Below are 9,300 nucleotides of genomic sequence, written 5' to 3'. Positions count from 1 at the left end.
TAGACTGTAAATTAACAAGTTAGTAGTGAAAGCCTTCTAAAATGTAGTTTAAATGTTTTGTGACATATTGTTTCTTATCCCTAAAGCATGGAGAACACACAAACAAAGAATTGGCTAAGGAAGAATGACACATTTAGCAGCTCCAATGTCATAGAACTAAAATATGTGAAAGTGGTTGACATTTTTGAGACAAGTTAGGCACTTATTACAAAGTATTGAGGTTTCCATATATTCTCTTTAAAAAGAATTAGGGCCGATACAAAGCTTTCCTATAGTTACAAAACATATAAATTCAAGATGTTGTTTTTTCTTTTTAATCAGAGAGAAAGAGAAGTAACCACTTTCATTACTCAAGAAATGCCTTATTTATGTTTCACATGAATTTACTAAAACTCAGGTATGTCACCATGGGATGGTGGGGAGAGACTGGGTTTAATAAACACTGCTTTAGAATTATGTCCAATTATAGCTATCATTATTTACTCAATCACTATCTAGTATTCCCTCCTTCCTATATAAAACAACTCAATTTTTGTTGAGAAGTACAATGTATATGTGGTAGAATGAATAATGCACCCTCCCCCGCCAAACAAAAAGGTCCAAGTCCTAATCCTTGGAAACTTTGAATATGCTACTGTCCATGTTAAAAGGAAATTTGCAGGTGGAATTAAGTTAATGATATTGAGATGGGGAGATTATTCTGGATTACTTGAGTATGCTCAATTTAATCATAAGGGTCCTTATCAGAGGGAGGCAGGATGATCTGATTCAGGGAGAGAGAGAATGATGATATAAAGCGGGGGTCCCCAAACCCTGGGCTGTGGGCTGGTACTAGTTCATGGCCTGTTAGGAACTGGGCTGCACAGCAGGAGGTGAGGGGTGTGTGAGTATAGGAAGCTTCATCTGTATTTGCAGCTGTTCTCCAGTGCTAGCATCACCACCTCAACTCCACCTTAGATCATCAGGCATTAGTTTCGCTTAGGAACACTGGTCCTTGGTGCCAAAAAGATTGAAGACCATGGAATAAAGCAAAGGTCAGAGGGAGAGAAAGTGCTATGTTGCTGGCTTTGAAGATAAAGGAAGATGTCATGAGCCAAAGAATGCAGACTGCTTTCAGAACTCGGAAATGGTGAGGACATTGATTTTTTAGGAGTGTAGGCCACTAAGCCCTTGATTTTATTTAGTCCAGTGAAATCGAGTTTGGGCTTCTGACATCTAGAACTACAAGTTAATAAATTTATGTTCTTTCATGCCAATAAGTTTGTGGTAATTCATATGTCAGAAATATAAAACAATACATATTTTTATATCAAAAAACAGAAAACCAATGCAAATAAATATTACATTTTCTCAAGGTTGCTGAATAAGATTTACTTAGATACATCATTTTTGTACAAAAGCAATTAGACAATATAGAAAAAAATGAGATTTTTTTTCAAATAACCACAAATGAATAAGGCATTTATAAAAGATCTCAATGAAGCATATAAAAGAGTTATGTAGAGAAAAATATTAAAATATAATGAAAACAAGAAAAAGTTATCTGAATATATTGAGAGATGTTATTGAACAGGAAAAAATTTTTTTTTAAATGTTAGATATAAATTCACCTATCACTACTATACGATAGCAATAAAAATGTAGTTGAATTGTTTTTGGAATTAAATAAAAATTCCCCAATATGTATATATATAGAATAATTATAGTTCAAAAAAATCTAACTTTGAAGAATAAAATTTAAAAATGGATATTTGTTATAGAGGTATCAGTACATTTTAATTCAAAATAACAGTGGTATTAGTGTGAGAACAAGTTATGTGGGCAATGAAAGAAATAGGGATCTCATCTGGGGGCCCATGTGTGTATAAGGATTTTATATACAGTAATGGTAGGGGCAAAGTTCATAATAAAATTCATAAAAAAATATAAATAATGTAAGATTTATAAAAATGTATTAGAGAAAAATAAAATTGAATCTGACCTAAACAAAACACACATTTTTAAAAAACATATAAAGATAAAGCCTAAATGAATAAAAAAAAAAAGTGAATGAGAAAAAGAAAACAGGTTGATATCTTTCTAAAATAAACTTTTCTGAGATAAAATTTACATAAAATAAAATGCATTCATTTTACATTGATGAGTTTTAACAAATGGATATACCAGCATGACTACCAACATAACCAAAGATGTTTTGAGCATTTTCATCAGCCCCAAAATATCTACTTTGTACCTCTTCTAGTCAATGCTGGTCAAATTATGGCCCAACTCAACATTTGACATGTCTTCTGTGACTATATATTAGATTTGTCTTTTCTAGAGTTTTATATAAATGGAAATATACAGTGTTTACTTTTTAATGGTCTATCTTTGTTCCTTTATAAAATGATTTTGACGTTCGACCATGAACTTTTGAGTATCAGTATATAATTCATTTTTCTTGCTGAGTACTATCCTATACTATAGATATATCAAAATTCATTTAACTATTTTCTGTAGATTTTTTTTAGTTAGAGGTAATTTAAAATAAATATTCTATGGACTTTAATGTTCTTGCCTGTGTAAAAATAATAGTTTTTTATTTATCTTGTTTAAATATATAAGAATATAATTGCTGGATCATGTAAGTGATGTTTAATTTTATAACAATGTGTAACTATTTTCCAAAGAGAGTGTACCTTCTTTAATGTTTGGGATTGTCAACATTTAATTTTAGCCCTTATAGTGGGATTGTAGCAGTAGCTTATTGTGGATTAATATATTATTATTTCTTATATTGAAGGATTATATTTACTTACTTAAAAAATAATTTTAAAATACATTTTTATGAGTGTATTTTCACAAATTTTTGCTAGTTTATTGTCATGTGTCTGCTTCATTATTGTTTTCTTGTATTTTTTTTTATTTTTAGATTCAGGAAAATGCTGACCTTATAAAATAATTTAAAAATTTTCTTTCTACTCTATTAATGATTTAATATGAAATTGTTATTATTGTTGTTTTTTAATTGTAAACACTGGTAGCATTAACCACTGAAATTGTCTCATTCTGAATTTTTCTTTTTCTTGTTTTAACTTCGAATATGAAGTTGTTTTTTCAAAGAAATTGTCTGTTTAATATATGTTTATTAAGTTTTTGAGCATAAATTTATTAATACACACTTATTAATTGCAAGACCAGTATTGGTATCCCCCTTTCTTTTCTCATATTGGTGATTTGTGTCTTTTATCTTTTTTTCTTTGTCTGTCTGGCTAAGGTTTATACATTTTATTGATATTTTTAAAGAAACCACTTTGAGTCATCGATTCTCTTTATTGTTTGTTTTCTACTTTAGCTGATTTCTGTTTTTTTAAATTATATTTAAGTCCTAGTCAGTGATCAGATTAATGTACAAGATGCATACATTGAGAAATAGATAAGCATAAGCTGGGAGTTAAAGTAAGAAACAGAATAGGCACAAAACTTACTTAAATTAAAATACATAATACTACTAATATATATTTTAGAGTGAGATATACCAAAATGAATATATACTAAATGCATTACAATAATTGTCTTTGAGATACAATAGGGAAGTTGGAAATATGAATCAAATAATATTTATTTTTAAATTTTCCCTTCTCCCTTGTTCTCATCAATGGCCAGGTGATACAGTTCTAACTAGTGGTAAAAGACATTGGGAAAGCTTCTTAAAAGGAAACATAATAAACTATTACATATTTTCAGGGTTTCCTCCCCCCGCCCCCCTGGCATTTTCCTTCTCACTCTTTGGAGTGCAGATAAAATGCCTGGAGTTTTACAGTGACTTTATTTTTTGTACATGAGAGAATGATAAAGAGAATTAGAGAAGCGTTAGATTTCTTTGTGAAACTGAATTAAAATAAACAACTACGAACTTCCAGAAATCTTATTGCTTATTAATTATAGCAAACAGTCTTTTTTGAAATAAGAACAAACTAGAGAAGATTGAGATACTCCTTATACAGTCCAGCCTAGGATCAGGACAGGAAATTATTGGAATTACTAAGTGTTGCTATTTCGTTACACTAAAATGGAAATGCAGCAGCGGAAGGATTATGAGTTTTGGAGACATAAACCACAACTTCGAGTCTCATTCTTCTCAATTGCTGTCTATGTAACCTCAAGAAAATTACAGAAGCTACTTCTGCTTCAGTATCCCCTTCTATAATACTAGATAAGTATTACATACTTACATTGTTGAGATTTAATAGAGATAATGCACTTGAAATACTTGATGTTTATTTGTTCATTAAAATTTACTTTCTTTCCTTTTGAACAAATAGTTTTAGTTGTACCAAGGGAACATTTTAAAAAGACCAAAAAAGTTACCTCTGCACCTGGAAAATGGCCTCAGGTTAGTTATCTAAGGTAGGATTCAGGCTGACAGTGATGCAATGACCCTTTACAAATCATGCTGTAGTAGTTAAACCACCATATGTCATCACAGATGGCATACTGGCAGGAGGGAGGTGTGATATTTCAAATGACAAAATAGAGTCAAGAGCACTTTAAAAGGTTAACAAAAGGGTCTAAAATTCTGAAATTAAATCAAACAGGATTACATAAATAAATATTTTGTTTTAGAGTTTAAAAAAGAAACCACACTGGATTGAAAAAGAAAGGATTCATTTGAAAGATTTTAATACAATAAGTCAACATTTTTATTGACCAGGATATCAGTTTAAACCAATAAATAGTGCATGTGAAGGTAGTGAGTTCAGGTATATGTCTGTTTCTCTTTGCAATGATGATCCTATAAAGTAATAAAAATAGACACATAAAAACAAATGAGAAAGGAGAAAGCATATCTATGAATGAGAAATTTCTACCTATTCATAGATAAAGTACATCCAGGAAGCCAGATACCAGTAACCATAGATACCAATTGCAATGGAGGAGAGAACTTCTTTGGATGACCAACAGAATCATAAAAATGCTAGCACAAAGGGAAGACGTGAGTATGGTAAGGTAGCAGAGGTTTGATTAAAATGATAAATATTGAATTATTCTGCCAGTCCAATCCCTACATTCTTACCTCATAGCCACCATTTTGTCTCCCATTCCCCAAGTGAAAAAGAAGAGAACCACAACATTTTAAAACCATATATTACTAACTGAGGGCTAATATTTAAAGAAAATAACATCCTAAAAAGAAATAGGACTGCTAATATGGGCTTGAGACTCGTAGAGAAAAGTACACTTATGCTAGAATTTGGTTGTCCCTACCTGAAGATGAGATCTCTGCCTTTGACTTTGAAATAAATATTTCCAGCTCAAACTCATATAAATTCCAAGAAAATTTAATAAAATTTTTTACTCTGAGAATGTCAAGAGAAAAAATATAATATAGAAAGAATAAGTAAGCAAGTTATCCTAAATTTTTTTAAAAAGGTAAAACAATATAATTTCAAATATCTATTTCTTTGTGCTTAAAGAATCTACTTGTGTTTTATTGTGAAATATACAAAATGTTCATATATATTAGAAACTATAATAATAAAAGGAAAACATAAATCCAATACCCATATTTAAAAAAAATACCAAAACAGAGTTTTACTTCAAGTAATGTCTAGCTTATATCAGATTAATCTTCCTAGAAATAAGTTATAAATCTAAACAAAATATTAAAAAGTAATCACATGAAGGCACTACAAAGTTGCCAAAACCAGGCAAAAACTAGAAGGCTGCTAATGTCTGAATCAGCACAATGTAATGACTAGGAATCATGTTTTATGACTTTTCTACAGATGGTGCTGTTCAGTTTTGTGGTTCAAGGTGGTAGAAATTTGCTGTGTACCTGATCTATGAACTGTAGTGTAAAGTTGGAACTTTAAGAAAACATGGAAAGTAAAGAAGAAAATATCAGAAAGGAGGAAAATTCAGAAGAGTGAAGGCCATACTCTATGTATAAATTTCACTGAAAAACTTTGGCTGAGGTCTGAACTATACATATGCATGAAGAAGTTTCCAGGACTTCCTGATATAATGAATACAAAACCCAAAAGTCCAGAAATACTGAACAACTGCTACACAGTATAAGGGAGAAATATTTTTAGGTTAATTCCAGCCAAGTTTACTGTCTGGTAGAACAAAAACCAACACTCTTCTGTTTTAGAGTAAATGTGCATCTAGTGGAACTACACTGCAAATAATAGTAAATAGATTATTTAAGATAAAGAGAAATGAGAACAGATGGAAATGTGGTACAAGAAGAAATGAGGAGCACCCCAAATGGGGAATATAACATTGCCTTCTGTGGTTCGTGATATATGTATATGTATGGAAAGATAGCAGAATTCAAAATGTCTACAATTTATCATTCACAGTATCAAGTATATGATAAAAAATATTAGATATGAATGAAACATAAACATGTGACCTGTATTCAAAAGACAAGGCAGTCAACTGAAATTGACACAGAAATGACCCAGATGTTCAAATTAGTACACAAAGATTTTGATGTTCCTGACACTAATATCTTCAAGTACTCACAGCAAATTTATGTAATGATGAATAAAACACATTTTTTAAAAAAGAAAAACATATTTGTTTTTATTTTTTAAGAAAAAATATTAAAAAATAAATTCCAGAATTAAAATTAATAAAATACAAAATTAAAGTTTTACTGGATGATTTTAACAATATATTAAAATCAGAAGAAAGTGTCAGTTAAATTGAACATAGACCAATAGAAATAATCCAATACAAATAATTGAGAAATAATTTTTTAAATAAAAGATTCTCTGTTAACTTTGTGATTATATAATTTCATATCATGTATGTTCAAATGAAATCAGTGAAGAAAGAAGAGAAAAAATAATAGAAAAAATATTTGAAAAAAGGTTTCAAAACTTCTCAGATTTTTAAATGATGTAGATATTTATATCCAAAAAACTCAACAAACCCCAATATGTTTAAATGCAAAGAAAATGCCACATAGACACATTACAGTCAAATTTTTGAAATCCAAAGATAATAAAAATATCATGAAAGCATCCAAAAGAAATTAATACATTACCTATAGAGACACAAAATAAGAAAGACAGCTGCATTATTTTTAGAGACAATGTAGAAGAGAAGAAAATAGAAAAAAAAAAAACTTTATAGATGAGAGAAAACATGAAAAAATACTGTAACTCAAAATTCCAAATCCAATAAAACTCTCCTTCATAAGAAGGCAGAATAAAGGCTTCTATAGATCAGCCAAATATGAGTAAATGTGCATCTAGTGAAACTGCGCTGCAAATAACAGTAAACAGATTATTTAAGATAAAGAGAAATGAGAACAGATGGAAACGTGGTACAAGAAGAAATGAGGAGCACCCAAAATGGTGAATATAACATTGCCTTCTGTGGTTCGTGATATATGTATATGTATTATACATGAAAACAATAGTGCAGAATATGGGAGTAGTGAGATTTCTCTGTGGCAAGAGTCTTACATTTTATGTAATAGCTTAATATGTATTTTTTCACCCTGGAGTAGTAACTAAAAAAAAAAGTAAGGCAGAATAGCTACAAAGTCAATAGAAAAATACACTAGAATAATAAAAACAAAACACTAGATAATAAAGGCAAGAAAGAAGGATTAGGTAAGGGGGAATTGAACAAATAAAAAGTAAAATAGACCACTATTCGACTATATATATACATATATATGTATGTATGTGTATATATATATATATGTGTGTGTATTTATAAGAACTTTTATTGGTGTTAAGACTCAAAACAAGACCTAAGTAGAATGAATAAAAAGCTAAAGAAGAATACTTTGCAGGATCATACTTTGGATTTCAACACTAATAGGATGAAAGCAAAGTGCTGGAAAGTATGCACCACATAACATTGGAAAATTATATGAATATAAAAATAGCAGAACATATTGGGCATCAAAACAAGGAATATTTCCAGAGATAATAAAAGTTTCAAATATCAGAAAGTTATGAATCCCATTAGGTTATAATTCACCTAATCCCATAACTTCAAAAAAAAAAAAAAACTATAAAAGTAAAGGAATTAGAGTTAAAACCAAAAAATATAGTTAGAGATTTTAATAAAAGTTTTGCTAGAGTCAATAAATAGACAAAAAAGCAATAAGGATATGGAAGAACTAAACAACACTATCAATTACTCTGACTCAATGGATTTTTATAAAATACTACACTAAATAATTCCAGAATATACATTACTTTAGAATGCACATGGAATATTTATCAAAACAGACTATATGCATGGGAATAAAAAAAAAAAACCTCAAAAATATCAAAAAATATTATAAAGCACACTCTAAAAATAGTGGTTTTAAATTAATAATTACAAGATATTTTTAAAAGCCTTGGGTTACATAAAATTTCCCAGGGCCAAGAGACTGTGAAAAGTGGCTGACAACACCATCACTATATCAAGAGTTTATTAAGGAAATTTATATAGGATGCTCTTCTCTGGTGGCAAATGAAATGACATGGATAGTCTTCACACCATGTGGCAGACACTAAGGGGTTATATAGGACAGGGGAAGGTAGGTAGAGTCACTGGGATGTGACCTGACCCAAACAAGGGGGAAATGCTTTACATGCTTCCCCAGGCCTGGTAAATGGCCTGTCTAGGAACCAATACAAAACAGCACCTTGTGGGGAAGTGTTGATCAGAAGGTCTCTGAAGGGATTTTTTGGAAGAAATCACTGTTCTGGCCAGGATTTAGCTGGCCCTCCGGCAGGATTCAGAGAGCAGTCACATCATGGAATAGTCTCTGCTCCACACCTTATATATTTGGAAAGTTTGAAACTCAATAGAAAATAATTTGTATCAAAAAGTAATACATGGGTCATTATAAAATTTTTTGAATCAAGTGATAAAATTACAACATATACACATTTATGCAATCTGGTTAAGTCAGTGATTAGAGGGAAATTTATATATGTAAATATTTATATTAGAAAAGAAAAAAATTAAAAATCTTGTACCATAAGAGCCAAAAAGAAGCCGAGTAATTTAAATGCAACATAATTAGAAAGAAGCAAATAATAAAAAAACCAGAAACGAAATTTAAAAAATAGAATAGTAATTTTAAAATATGCAAATATTATTCTTTGAAAAGACATACTAGAAAGTCATATTGAGACAGAGAAAAAGAAACAGCAAAATTACCAATTCCAGAAATAAATAAATATTGATATTGATTATCCTATAATGAAATGTATAGAAAATAGTATAAATGACTCCATGTTAAACTGTGACAACTTCCTTGAAAAGATAAAACTTAAAAAACACCTCACATAA

This window comes from Rousettus aegyptiacus, unplaced genomic scaffold, assembly GCF_014176215.1.
Source record: "Rousettus aegyptiacus isolate mRouAeg1 unplaced genomic scaffold, mRouAeg1.p scaffold_m13_p_7, whole genome shotgun sequence".
Classification (NCBI taxonomy): Eukaryota; Metazoa; Chordata; class Mammalia; order Chiroptera; family Pteropodidae; genus Rousettus; species Rousettus aegyptiacus.
The sequence above is the reverse complement of the archived record's forward strand: the minus strand, read 5'-3'. Positions refer to the sequence as shown.